The sequence below is a fragment of the Vanacampus margaritifer genome, chromosome 3, assembly GCF_051991255.1.
Source record: "Vanacampus margaritifer isolate UIUO_Vmar chromosome 3, RoL_Vmar_1.0, whole genome shotgun sequence".
Classification (NCBI taxonomy): domain Eukaryota; kingdom Metazoa; phylum Chordata; class Actinopteri; order Syngnathiformes; family Syngnathidae; genus Vanacampus; species Vanacampus margaritifer.
The window spans coordinates 7,174,819-7,190,061 of record NC_135434.1 but is presented as its reverse complement, the minus strand read 5'-3'; the positions used below and the strand labels follow the sequence as shown (position 1 = coordinate 7,190,061).

Here is a 15,243-nt window from a genome sequence, read left to right as displayed (position 1 = left end):
AATGAACAATACTGAGCTCTCCAGAAAAAATAAATAAAATAAAAAATAAATAAATAAAATAAAATAAAAAAAATAAAAAAGAGAGAGCAATGATGATGACATGTCAGATTGGTAAAATTACCGAATGAACAATACTGAGCTCTCCAGAAAAAAGAAATAAAAAAAATAAAAAAATTAAAAAAAATAAATAAATAAAAAATCAAATTTAAAAAAAGAGAGAGCAATGATGTTGACATTCAAATTGGTAAAATTACCGAATGAACAATACTGAGCTCTCCAGAAAAAATAAATAAAATAAAATAAAAATAAAAATAAATAAAATTTAAAAAAAGAGAGAGCAATGATGATGACATGTCAAATTGGTAAAATTACCGAATGAACAATACTGAGCTCTCCAGAAAAAATAAATTATTATTATTTTTTTTTTAAAAAGACTCTCTTTGTGTGGCCGTGTAGTTAAATCATTCCATTTGAACAGAATCATTTTAATTTGTCTCAGGTTGGCTGGTCTTTGAAGCTTGCTATTAAATTGAGTAAATTGCCTTCATTTTCCCGCGAATGTACTGTATGCTTATCAGCCGTACACTAACTCAGACAAGAGAGAGGCACAGATTGCGTGGCCGTCGGCTTTCTCGCCTGCGGCAAGTGACCGCGCAACAATCGCCTCCAATTAACCTGCTCCAAAAAGGAAAAAAATACTGCAAACAGACAAGGGCTAGATATTTTATATTTAGAGGTGTACATCCGAGGCTCTGCTCGCGACCTTTTCCATTCATGTTCCACCTCAGAAGGAAGTGCTTGTACAATGGTTGTATCCTGGCAAGAGGTTAGGCACACTTAATGTGTTCTTTTTGTCGAGAAAATATTTGCCCGTGCAGCACAGTTCAGGTAAGCTGCATCCCCTGGCAACAAAAAAAAACGCTGTCAGTGAAAATGGTTGAAATTGCCTCAAACTGTAAAAAGTGAAGCAGGCGGGAACCGGGGAGGTGAAGCAACAACTTCCCATAAAAAGAATTGGAAGCAAAGAGGAAACCTTCCTTGCATTTAAGCAATGTAGCAAGTGATGTTTGAAGACGTGGCCTGGATGAGCACTTAAAAGATGATGTGTTTTCTTTTCACTTTGATTTTCTCCACTGCAAACCTTTTCTTCTACGCTCAAGATCAATGTGCTGCTATGTGTGGACTGTGTCTGAGCGGGGAAGTTCTACAGTGTGGAACTGACAAAAGAAAATCTCTATTTTTCTCCAGGAAAAAAAAAAAAAAAAAGAAAATCTCTGTTTTTGGACTAAATTTCTCTGGGTATGAAAATTTAAGCTCAGTGCCATCAATCTTTCTATAGGCCTCAACAAACAGTATTTTGAGGGAAACTGTTTGGACTTTTTTGGTGTTGGGGGGTCGGGGACCGAAATAAAAATTCTTGGCTGAAACGGAAAATTAAAAATGAAGAAAGCACAGCTGAAAACCAAAACCAAGTGATTGGGTCCCTCTATGCATAGTTAATTCCTAGTCCAGTGTTTCCCAAACTTTTACACTCGAAAAATGTCATGGCGCACCAACAAAATTGTCAGAAAAGTATACACTGAAACAATAATAATGACGTCTCAATTTACTAACCACTTCCTTATTAATTAATTGAAAATATATTACTTTTAACTAAGACACATCTCCCCATTACTCTTATATAGTGTTTAAAATTAAAAAAAAAAAAGTCTATATGCATGCGTCCCCCCCCTTCCCCTCTCAGAAGACAGGGAAAGGTTAAGGGTTAACACATAACGGACCAATTAATTGACGACGATACGCTTGTTACTTCCTGAGAGCTCTTCTGTGTGTAATATTGTTCTGAAGGACGTCTTTCCTTCCTTTCAATCAATAATTCAAGGTGTTGCTTGAGCAGCGAGTAAATAGGATCCAGATCTAATCGGATAACACGACCTCCATTACGACATCGCCAAGGTCATCGATTGGCGGCGGAACCGTCAGCGTCAGTCGAGTCCATTCAGCGGGCAGCTCGTTTTAATAATCAACATGGCTGTTCGATGGAGCATCGAGTATGCGGAGCATATTAGATACTGCGTATGGATGCGCGGAGGTTGTAGCTCAATTGAAGCTATTTAAAGCGTGTTTTAAGAGCGCTCCGCAGCTAATGCAAAACATCAAACAGGTAATGAGTGACATCATATAAACACGTTAAGTAATCCAACTTTTAACTGTTTTATTTCTTCGTCGGAATCATGAAGGCTTATGTGTACTTTTCCACGCCAGGTTTAATCAAGAGTCCTCGAGGAAATGGTCATCTGGACTCTGTAAGGAAAACTTGTCTTAATTGTTAAAACTAACACTAACAACCTGTGCTGTGTTTCTCCCCGCTTTGCAGTGAGCGCATCGGCGGGTCTGCTTCATTTTGTTGTCAAGTGGCGGGAACACGCAGGAGGAGGAAAAACAACATGAACTTGCATCAGGAAAGAGAGTATCCTTGGTATTGTTAAGCGTCGCAGGCCCGTGACAGTGAACAGAAGAGTCTGTGTGAGCTGCCTTTTATTCCCCCCCCCTGCCCCCCCCCCCCCCCCCTGTTCCATAGAACGTTTCTCCACCCCTGAATCCTATGAAATATGTACAAGGCAAACAGAGGTGGAGTTGATGCGCGGACCTTGCTCCTCTATGACTAACCGCTACACGTCCAGTACCATTACTTATTCATAAGGCGTGACGTGTAAGTGCCGGAGTGGCCTCGCTCGCTTCCCTCCATGCCATAAGGGCACTTTCATCACACCCCTGTTTACATTTCAACCACCAGAAGGGGAGCGATAACAAAAAAAAGGATCTCCAATTAGTTACAGTGTCCAGAGTACTGGCTAGACAGCGATCATACTGATAAGTAGTAGTTGTAGGAGTCATCGGCCGGAGCTGGTAATCATCCAAGGTTATTAGAGAAGACGAGTAGAATTTTTTTTAGGGTTTCCCTATCGGTTATAAAAATTCACAAAGCGAGAGAGGCACATTAAAGTTTCAGTTTGATTAAATACCCGTCAAAGTAACAGCCAAACTGTGCGATTTTGTTGTAATATAACTAAGCACAGTGTAATTTATTATAATATAATAATAATAATAATATATTATAATATATATTATAAATTATAAAAAATATATAAATTATATGTATATAATTATAAATATAATAATGTAATTTAATCCGTGCTCCAATTTTAATCTGAAACATTTGCAATCAGAGGCAATGTATCCCATTGAAATGAATGGAAAAACAATTAATCCGTTCCAGCCATGGACCACTATATGTATCTTATTTTGATCGTTGTGTGGTTAAAAAGGAATACTGTGCAATACAGAAATAGGCGAAAACGCAATTTCTGATGATAAAATAACAGTACTACTAGCCCTAAATTGACACCACCTCACACAATGCAGCTCAGTTTTTGTGTTGCATTGTGGGATGTGCAGCCATTATGCAAAAAAAACATACATACCTGAAGCACAGAGCTAATGAGGTTTATGCAGCCTTCCACACACCCTAAAAACGGATTGGTCAAATTGACCCAAGAAAAGGTTCAATTTGACCCATCTAGCCTGTCCGAAGCTGTTAGAAGCTGACATTTTTTTTGATACAATAAATATATTTCCAAATGATCTATCTAGACTTTCTTTCTATTGTAACCAATTTCATTGGTTGTTTGCCTAACCAATAAAATTGGTATGCCCGTAGCAACCGGGGATGGTCAATGTCTGACCAATCTATTGGTTAATCAAGCCAATATGAGCTTAGTCAACTAGATTGGTATTTTTTTTAACCAATCCATTTTTACAGTGAATGAATGTGTCATAAGTTAAACAATTTCAGTTTTGCACCATCATGATGATGAGAGGTAATCATTCATATATTGTGAGACTTCAGATCAATGAGCATCCATAGGATTAAATCCTATTGAAAACATGACTTCATGCATTCCTGTCAGACATTTTACAGTCTGTTACACCTTATTTTAGTTTTATTTTACAATGGTTAAGCTTAAATACAGAGAGACCGATATGCTTTTTCAGAGCTGTTACTGACCGTTATTTGGACGCTTTGAAGCCTTTCATATAAAAAAAAAAAAGCATTAGCATTAAACAGTTAGTGGGAGGATTCACTGTTGGAGAGTAAACAAAGCGCTGTGACAAGCTAATACTCTTTGCGACTGTTTTTCTAACACAAAGACACAAATAACAAATGGATTAAAATTGAACCGCCGGTGGCATTTTACATGAACCCTTCAACTGCGAGCATCACAGTGGAACTTGTGGCAATCTGCTTCTTCCTTTACAATCATGCCATGTTTTTGTGGTTCAGTAAAGAAATAATAATAATAACAGTATAGTATATTCTATGCAGTCTCCAAATGTCAGATACTATGTCACAGTTTTTTTTATTGCAACTTGCTGGTTTATTAGCAGTGGTCACTTGTTTGGTGTGCAGGGAGCCGAACCTGTTTTTTTGAATTTGAGTGGAAGTCGGAGTCCCCCCAAATAATAGGAGGGGACATGCAAACTCTACACAAGAGGGGCCTGAGCCGAGATTAGAACCCAGTGCTTGTCGAGTGTGGCTGGTCGTGTATGTGAAGGCAGACACTGGAACCACAACTCCACCCTGCTGCCTACATTTTGTATGCCTAACATGTATTTTGAATTTGAACAACTGAAGTCAACCCAAAAAAAAAAAAAAAAAAAAAAGATTGTGGCACTGCGCCGCCTACATTGGAATTAAAACTGACGGCCTCACGACTCTGGCTGGTAGTGTTGGGTTTAGGTGAACAGTATGGGATTTTTTTTTTTAACTCTTTGACTGCCAAAAACGTTAAATGACGTTTAGTAAAATCCTATGGAGGAGTGCCAAAGACGTTAAAAGACGTTTTTTTTCAAAACAGAGGTGAAACTAACCATTTTCTATTGTTGATTACTGAAAAACGGAATAAGGTAGAAACAAACTTTTTTTTCTGATGAAAGATGAGAGTCCAATCTTTCATTTGGTAGTATGTGTGTTTCCATAGTCCAAACACATAATTTTCTGTGGACCTTGAAAGATCAGTCAAAAATGCTTAAATCGGCTGGCACCCACGGCATCCCTTTTCTGAAAACGTCTGGCAGTCAAAGAGTTAATAGGTTTTAGGTGAACTAATGAATACACACACACTCACACACACACATAATCACCCACATACAAAAAAAAAAAAAGGAGAGGAATGATGATGACATGTCAAATCGGTAAAATTACCGAATGAACAATACTGAGCTCTCCAGTAAAAAAAAATTAAAATAAATAAAAGGAATTAAAACTTGGAAGTCATTGTGGCCAATGATAGTCAAAAAATGGATTGTGATCAACTTCAGAGGTTTCACTGTAAATCAAGTTTGCGATTACCAAAATTTAAATCTATAAAGACCAAGTTGCGAATGTTCCCTGCAACCAAACTATGCAGCGTTTCTCCTATAGGGTAATGTAGGTCACATTTTCCTCCAACTGTGCCTCTTGAGTGTCTCACTATAAGGCTAGACTGGCCCAATCTCTGGATGCCACAAAACACAGAGCTTGCACTACCTCATGGGACGTACACATGCACTCCGACAGATGTTGAGCCAGGGAAGCCTCAGACATGTTACCATACTGCATCACTGTCTGGAACCTCCATTGCCGCTTTATCCCCAAACCACTACTCAGAGCCACGCCTCATAGACCCTTGCCTCAGGCCAGACCAGACCTGTGATCCAACCCAGACCCGGCTGACAGGTCTACCCTCCAATCCTCATCAGCCCCGCATGAGCTCCCGCAGCAGATTCCGCTTTACCCCGAGTCTCTCTTATCACGAGCGTCTACAGCTTGAGAGCGGGCTTTGCTGCCCGCGTCCTTGCCACCGCCATCTGCTTGGCGGGCCAAAAGGAAAGAGAGAGGAATGGCCGTGTGCATCTGCCAGTCAGCAAGCCGGTCCCGCAAAAGGCTGTCCAAAAACACTGTGCCGTGCCACGGATCCTTAACACATCGTCACAGTGGCGTCCGGCGTGATTGATCTGCTCCATTTAGTTGGAGCAACCGAGTCTGGAGGAGGCCTGGTCATTCTTTAGCCCCTCGACTGCCCTCGCATTAGAGTCGCCAGGACTTCCCAGCTAGAAACCTGCCAGCTGGCCCAGAGACCTAACGTGCTTACCTATTTCGGAGCTTTAACTTTTTTTTTTTTCTGGAGAGCTCAGTATTGTTCATTCAGTAATTTTACCGATTTGATATGTCATCATCATTGCTCTCCTTTTTTTTTTTTGTATGTGGGTGATTATGTGTGTGTGTATATTCATTAGTTCACCTGAAACCTATTAAAAAAAATCCCATACCGTTCACCTAAACCGAACACTTCCAGTCGGAGTCGTGAGGCCGTCAGGAGACCCGAGGAAGGACCAAAGAAAAGAAAGGAAAGTGAAGCTTTAACTCTTAAAAGCAAGTCTTACATGAATGTTTGCATCATCGTTTGCGGCGATTCTTTAAATTTAATAAATGAACATTCATTTTATAAATGTTAAATGAGAATCTTAGGTTTAATCAGACACACATGGACTACATTTAGATGCGATCAATAACCCTCTTAAAACCCGGAATACTGGCAATATTCGGATTTTGAAAGGCCACGTAAAAACGCACAAAAACCCAAATGAAACCCTTTTTCTAACCTGAATGTTTGTTCATATAAACCCGTATGAGGGTACCTCGATCGAACGGAGCCATCTTACGTTGCGACTCGTTAAACAAACCTAACCTGAATACATTGATTTATCTGCAGGGTTTTCACGTTATTTTCTTTCTACGGTGAAAATGTCAGTGTATTAATGGTGAAACATGGCGACGCAGAACAGAACTGCACTTTTGGACAAGGAGGAAACTGACGATTTTACTAGAGTGGTGATTGACATGAATATAATGTCTTTATTGGCTGTAGAAAGTTAAAATCGGAAATGACATCTACAAAGTATTTGACGTTGTCCGTGCGTTTCGGTTTAGATGAGAATAGGTATGCTGGAGTAAGTTCACGCATGTAAGTGGGTTAGCCCGAACATTTCCAGAAATAGAATTTTTACCTTAACCCTGGAGAACCCAAGAACCCTTTTCTTCTTTAGAAAATTATCAATTATACATTAAATGACTGCTATAAGTTCACTGAACACCAAAATATATGTTTTTTCAATTTTAACCGTTTTTTTTTTTAACTAGCTCAGAGTTGCTAATTTATCAAAATATATATATTAAACATACTCCTAGGCATTGTGCAACATGATATGAAATAGATTAACAAAAAAAAAACACAATTTTACCATGTGATGGTTTGCTGAGAAGATGGTTTTGTTGCCAGCCATCTTGTCACCACCACTCTGGCTCATGTAAGTGCAATATTCATCCACTAGATGGCCCCATGCAGGGGTCAAAAGTGGCACTCTGGACTTTTGAAGTTAAATTTGCAAAAAAAAAAAAAAAGTCTTTGTTATTTGAGTAGCAGAATTTATAGGGGCCAAATTTGACCCCGTCGCACTGTTTTCAAAGCTGATGCAACTATCCCCATACCACTCCACATCTTGCGGTGGAAACGCAAACTGTGCTTCCATCGGGACATAAGTGATATGAATGATGTGAAACTGACACGCATTGCTTGGTCGATACGCGTCTTCGGCGCTAGAAGTCATTTGAGGTCAACCTGATTTGTTGTCATAGATGTGACGTTAAGCTGAAACATTGCTTTCAAGCTTTAACGGTGACCACGGAGGCAGACCTTTTAGTTCAAGGCCACGATTGAAAGGAGAAAATGGACTTGTGAGCTGAGTGGTTGTTGGGAAAAGGGAAAGTTGCGTGTCCTCACACTTCAATATTTAAAAAGAGCAGAGCTTTTTCTCTCTAACTTTCAGGGCATCCTTCAGGACACTTTGGACGTGTTTTTTTTTTTTCTTATACCAGGATGCTCACCCTTCTCTCTATATAGTTTGTCCAGTTTTGCTGTGTATACTTTTTTCCCCATTTATTTTGCCTTGACAGAGACAAAAATTTACTTTTTTTTTTTTCCATTTCTTTTGCCTTGACAGAGACAAAAAATGTAATTTAACATGAAAGAGGTCATTGTCATTTTTTTTCACTGTATTTCCCCCTATCTTCACCAGAGCTGGAAGCCGCACTGCGGTGTGAAAAGCAAAGCAAACTCTTGATCTGACTGAGGACGTTGGAAACATACGACTGCGAGCCGTCCAAGGACCACCACCATGGGAATTTTATGCAAAGGGTTGGCTCGAAGGATTGTGGGAGTGCAGTGACAGTTTGGGGACTTTTCTCATGTGAAAATGACCCAGTCATGCCATAGAAAAACACAGCACTCCAAACAAAGAGCAACCATGACCTGATAATAGGGCACTCTGAGTTTGATCATTTTAAAAAGTAGTGGCAGAGCCCGCCCCTTTTTTTTTTGCCTTTGCTGTATTCATCATGCATGGGTTAATTAAGGATTTTTTTCTTTTCAAATTCCCCTGAATATAATCATGGCTGTTATACAAGCAGCAAAGGTAATACGAGCTCCTTATTTTTCTTGGGTGATGCTAACCATGCCGCAAAGTAGTTTTAAGCGTGTCTACAACAGTGACATCTCATCACGGCGCAGTATAAAATGGTCCTGAAGTTGAATGAGACTCAAACAAAAGCAGGAGGGAATTAGCGCATGTGAGGCACATTTCCAGAAAGTGTTTATGTTCTTCTTAAAGCCTTTCTCTGGCAGAAGCGATTACATGAACGTCTCCTACTTATTTGTTTTCATCTGAACATTTGGCTGTGGGGTTTATCCATCTTGACAAGCACATAATATGGCTTTTGGTGCTGTGAGGGGAGAAATGAGCAAGATCGGAGAAGAGAGAGAGAGGGAGAATATGCGAGTGTTAAAACAGAGGCTCTATGGTGTGGTTTTTATCACTTTCCGTGCTCTTCCCTTCCTCTCTTTAAAGCCTCGCAAAGATGTGTTGAAAGATCACAATAATCCCCTCAAAATGACATTAGTCCTTACTTTCCTCTCTGAGTAGGTGGAATGTATCGGAGCCAAATTACCGAAGACACTCTAGGGTGTTGGGAGCGATGTGATAAACACAAAGTTCCAAATGTAATTTGATTAAGTCTAAAAAAGTATAAATATGGCATCTTTTCGGGATGCCATGCTAAGCCAATTAGGGGCACTACAGAAACGGAATTTCGGCTCTTGGGATACTTTCGCAGTCGTCAAAATGGCAGTTTTTAACATTAACTTCATTTGACTTTTTTTGCGTCCTTAAAAATGGCCTGGAAGTTAGTGTTCATTTTGTTAACAAAAACTAAACTAAACTTTTCATCAATGGACATTTTCACTGGACCAAATTAAACTAAACAAGACTAAAAAAAAACATTAACAAAACAATAACAGGGATTAAATCAGAATGCATTTTCGTGGGCTAATAATGAAGATGGAGACCAAAATGTTGTTCACTAAATAAAGATTAGGCTAAAATCTAAAGATACTGTATTTTAGTTAATGAAAAAAAAGATGAGATGGAAATGATTTGCTCCAATCCGCTAATGCTTGATTTTAGTCAAATCCGTTGCCTTGATTGGTCAAAACAAAATGTGTAAAGATGCCGCATCGTCCAATCAGCTCGAAGTATTGTACAGCAAGCCCCGCCTTTCCCGAACGGGTCTGCCTAGTGAAGTACCAGATTGATAATGTAAAAAAAACTCCTTCGAGTGAATCACAATTATTAATTTGGCTGGCGAGGTTAGGCCGCTTTACCTTTCACCAAAATATGACCAAGTGTTACATATTGTAGTTTAGCGACCTTAACTGGCCATGTTCTATCAGCCATGTGGTTGAGGATAGTAAAAAGCACAGTGAGGTTATAGACCTGCAAAACATGTAGTCAACACTAAAACAATCACTGGCCAAATAGCTCAGATAAACACTTGTCTTCGGACCGAACGGACTGGGTTCAAACAGTTGACAGTTTTTCCTTTCCTTTCTTTTCTTTGGTCCTTCCTCGGGTCTCCTGACGGCCTCACGACTCTGACTGGAAGTGTTCGGTTTAGGTGAACGGTATGGGATTTTTTAATAGGTTTTAGGTGAACTAATGAATACACACACACTAACACGCACATACACGTACTCACCCACATACAAAAAAAAATAAAAAATTGATGCAATGATGATGGCATGTCAAATCGGTAAAATTACCGAATGAACAATACTGCTGAGCTCTCCAGAAAAACGTAATAAATTAAAAAAAAAAAAAAAACAGTTGACAGTTTTTGTTAACAAAAACTACAGAAATAACATTGTGTTTTGTTGGACTAAAAAAATATTATTAAAAAAAAGACTAAAACTTGACTCATTCAAATCTGGATGAGGTTCACTAAATGTGATCAAAACTAACTTAACCACGCTTTAAACTGGACTAAAACTGAGACTAAATTCAAAATTGGCTGATAAAATAAACACTACTGCAAATGCTTCGGACTTAAAAAATCTTCGCAGGGTTACATTTTGGCGCCACTTGAAATACTAACAAATATGTCTACCAGACCTTCATTTTGCAGTCGGCACAGAAGTAGAAAATATATAATTCTGCCCGGTTGGATTGTCCTCTGACATACTGTCTCAACCACTTGACCATTACTTGAAACACATTTCAAAAACGGGCAGAATGCAGACTTTTCCCCTCCCAGCAAGCCGAGCATTGCCGAAAAAGCGCCAAAGTGCTTATTTCTACTGGATCAAGACTGGAGTGTTCAGCTACTCAAAATAATAGACCGCTGACTTCTTTATTTTTTCCTGGTCCCTTCCTTTTACCTAGTTACCTGCCTGGTTTGCACCTACTGCATGTCTGACACTGTTCTTGCAGCAGGCCACGCGGGTTTGTATGAGTGTTGCTTTTTGTGTTAGCTCATCCGCTTCCCTCGGTGTGCAGACATGTCGGATAATTAGCCGCCTTATCAGCCTGGGACTCGGCCATTCTCCTCTCTCCTGACAGGTCGTGCAGCCTCCGGGACCAGCGGGAGGTTTGGCGCAAGGGAGGTGTTGTGATGATAAGGCCACATAAGGAGAGACAAGCAGCAAAGAGCAAACTAGGGAAGGAACGACGCTGAAGGGGAAAGCGCTCAAAAAGATGGGATGAGGAGAAAGACAGAGGAGAAGATGGAGAGATGGAGCAGTTAAAAAAAAAAAGGGGGGGGGGGGGGGGAGACGGGCCCCCGCAAGGACAGAGCAGCTGCTCTGGCCTATCAGCTCTTCCGTGAGATCTTGGCACTCATTAGCATAAATTCAAATGACAAATGTGGCCCGCTTTGGCAAAGACTAATTAATTCACAGAGAGGGGGAAACTCACCAGAGTAAGAATTCAAATCATTCAATGCCACGGGCGTGAACAAGTGTTAAGATGATTTAGACCACTATTGTCTTTTGACATATCCCTAACATGACCTGATAATGTTTTCAATGCAGTGTTTAAAAGTTTGAAATACACAAATCAAAGCAGTTTGTCGTTAAGACAGTGATGCACTTAAACCAATACAAACTACCCCCCCCATCCCCCCACCATCCAGTGTGCTGAGGTGGCCAGAGTTAATTTACTGACTGAGTTCTGTGTATTTCCTCACATGTTAGACCCACTCATGACTTCATGATTTATAAGAGGAACAATAGGCTGGAAAAGATTTGCTTTTGCTGTACGGTGACAATTCATGTGCAGCGGCAGGGATAGGATAAGTGCGCCCCCTTGTGGTTACAAATCCAAGCACTTATTTTCACCCTGCTTTCACATTGATTTCATTTGACCATTCATTGCAGGCCACGCTCACACACAAGTAAAACATGAATTGGAAAAAAATAAAAATGCTTGAACAGTCATAATTTGATCTCAAAGATTGTGCTGCCATAATGTCAATGATCATTATTATTATTTTTAAAATCATTTTAACAATTATAGCTGAAATATTAAAAACGGCACCCTAAGGGGCCTGGAGAAAGAAAAATGACTAAATATGAAAGAAACTAGAATTTTGAGCATTTTGAGTTCCTGCTTTTTGTAGGAAGAATTAGCACGTGCTAGGTCTGTATTTCCTGTGTGCATAGTGCATACATTTACCACCGCAATGACAAAGATAGTGATTGACCGGCAACTACTAATCCGGTGTGAGATCTGCCTTTTGTCCAAAATCAGCTTGGATTGGCTCCAGGTTCCTTTTACCCTAAACAGAATTAGTACTGCAGTATAGAAAATGCATGGATGGATGACCAGAGAAGTTACTAAAAAGCTGCACAAGTTACAGAAAGACACCCGGTAAAAACATTACAATAAATTGTATGATTATCAAATAATTGAATCGATTTGGGTCCGTATCGAAATGACACTTGATCCGAGCTTGGGTGTACTTCAGGAAAGTTGCCATGACCCAATTTTCTCCTCAATCTGATTGTCTAATAAACCGAATAAGATACTAGATCTCAAGATTCAGTTCCCTGACCCAACTTGTGTAATCCTCTTTTGTTTCCTCTTTGCAGTGGAGTTAGAACATCTGGCCCTCATCAAGTTCCCGATATCCCCGGTAACTGTGTACGAGCGCGTGTCGTCTTCCATCCCTCAGCACTCGCTTTTTTGTCTTCGTCTTAACGTCAGTCTCCTCATCGTCCCCCGGTCCAAAAAAACGCATAAAGCTCAACCAGGTGCAACCGTTTGCAACAGCGAATCCCTCCGTTAAAGAGTTTAACAGTTGCCCGAAAGCACTCATTGTTAAACCGGGCTTTTCCTGCACCATAATTACATCAAAACAGAACATGTTGTGCAGTGTGAGGACTATTTATACATCCCCGTCCCGAGAGCCAGCTTTCGCTGCTTCTGTTTCCAAGGAACATCTTTCCGTGCCGTGCGTGTGTGCACAAGAAGTAAAGAGGCAGCGGTTAGCATGGGGTAGTGCGATTCTCCAGGTGGCATGAGAGGGTTTGGGGGGGGGCTGCCACTGCCCATTACCAATTATCCCGAGACTCCTTTACGCCTGAAAAAAGCATTACAACTCACTGGACGTATGTGGGGCGCTTTTGTTCTTGACAGCAGTGGACAGTTTAAGGGATTTGAAGGCACCCCCATAACCAACTGCTGTTTCAAAAGCCACAACTATTATAGGGCTACTATTCATATCTTCTAGACAATTTCCACACTAGAACTGTTCTCTGTTCAAAACTACAGCATGTTCCTTGTTGCACAGATCTCAAAAATCATGCAATGTTCCCAGCACTGATGGCCAATTACACCGCAGACAGAGACATTTGTTTATTCAAGACCTGAGCGACCATGGCAATGACATTTGTTGCATTCGTGCCAGCACGCTGTGATTGATTAGGGCGTCTAAATTGACACACTTACAAAGGACAAAAGAAGTGTCTCCACTTATTTTGTCCTTGGATCAGCAAGACTTAAACTCAACAACAAGGAAATATTAAAACCAGATATGGATTTGTGTCAGGACAGGAAAGTGGGAAGCAATGGATGGATGATGGATTCTAACTACAATGGATAGTGACAATAACTGTTTTTATTAGACAAGTCACTAGACTGACTTAAATTTCAAAACTTATGCAAAGCTCTAGAATGTGAATTACATCCTCAGGTAAGATAGCTTCCATCTGCTTCATTTAGATGAACACATGGTTATCAATGCGTTTAACGGATAAAAGCAGCCAAAACAAAGAGTGAAACCTCAAGTGATCTTAGATAGTAGTGGTAGATAAAACACAGCAAGACACATTAATCAACACTGTTTCCAACGATTCCAACATGGTTCAAACGTTCAATCATATGCATGAGAAAAGTAAAATAATAAGAAACAGATGCCTACCTTAAGTTCCAAGACGAACTCCATTTCGACAGCACCATCCACTTTGATAAAACACATAAGTACGTAAATAAATAAATAAATAAATTACTCTATCATTACTTTTACAATAGTGCTAGGACGGTGGGGCTATAATCTTGTTGATTCAGTGCCTCAAGCGTTCTTTTAAACAAAAATACATGTTTAAAAAATAAATTTAAAAAAGGGTTGATGTTTCCGGCATTTCCTGGGTACGTCACGTGACGACGTCAGGTGAATGTCATAGAAATGAACACTCATGTCTCGTCCAAGCTGCGAGCCAATGGGAAGAAGTGTAACCACTGGGAGGCCATCTTGGACAGGGATGCTAGATCGCTCATAACATTACAGTAAATGGAGCAGGGACTTTGAAAAAGGTGTAGATTGCTCAACTCTCCCAAATTATAAACCGATTTTCCCTTTTTCCGTTTGATATGAGAAGACCCTTCAAACCCCCCACGCCCGCCCCCCACCTACACTAATATATGTTTACTGGTGCCATATAAAAAAAAAAATCTGCCTTTACATAGACAATAATGTTTGTTAGATTATTTTTATTTTTTTTACACTTGTCAGACAGGTATTACTTTTTCTTTCTTTTTTTGAGGTTATAGTTCGCAATGGTGTAGGAGCGTGGTCTATTTTGTCCATCAATTTGCTCTAAGTTTTCCAGTGGTCTATTTTGTTTTGTTTGGATGGAAAATATTCTTAACACACGGTGGGCTATTCTAAAATAATTAGTGCAGAATTGCATATCTTTACACGGTTCAAAATTCATTTCAGTTCATTGAAGATCCATCCATAGGTGTGAATGCGTGTGTGAATTAAGCCCGAATTCAGGTGAGATATTGGCTCAAGTACGTCATGTTTTTCACATGTGAATTGAACTTTACATGTTTTTTTCCCTCATATGCACACAAAATATATTCTGCTTTCAGCTACTCCCACAAATAATACCAGACAACATAAAACATACTGAAACGCTCATTTGAAGCTCTTGCTGTCACAAATGCAGCTGGTTCAATTGTGTATAAATGCGTCACTTTAGGCTGTAAATAAATGTCTTGCTGCAGAGTACCGGTCTAAAACAGAAACAATCGGTTGTATTTAAATCAAAGAACCTCTTTATGGTAGCACCACAGGCAGCACAGAAAGCTAACAACACAGGAAATATGATTGAGTTAGATTGAAAACAACAGCACGATAGTTGTATTTATTTATTTCTTATTTTTACAGACAATTATCATGCATTTAGACATCTATAGACAATTCTATAGATTTTTTTTTAACTCATTTACTGCCATTGACGGCTATAG

At 39.7% G+C, this 15,243-nt stretch overlaps 1 long non-coding RNA gene across 1 annotated transcript in view; it reads right to left on the bottom strand.

The window, feature by feature from the left end:
• The window catches only part of LOC144049382 (uncharacterized), a 36,287-nt gene extending 22,126 nt beyond the window's left edge, over positions 1-14,161 (bottom strand). Inside the window, exon 1 of the long non-coding RNA XR_013293545.1 lies at positions 13,913-14,161. This is a non-coding gene — a long non-coding RNA (uncharacterized LOC144049382). The remainder of the gene's footprint in view (positions 1-13,912) is intronic.
• Between the last annotated feature and the right edge of the window lie 1,082 nt (positions 14,162-15,243).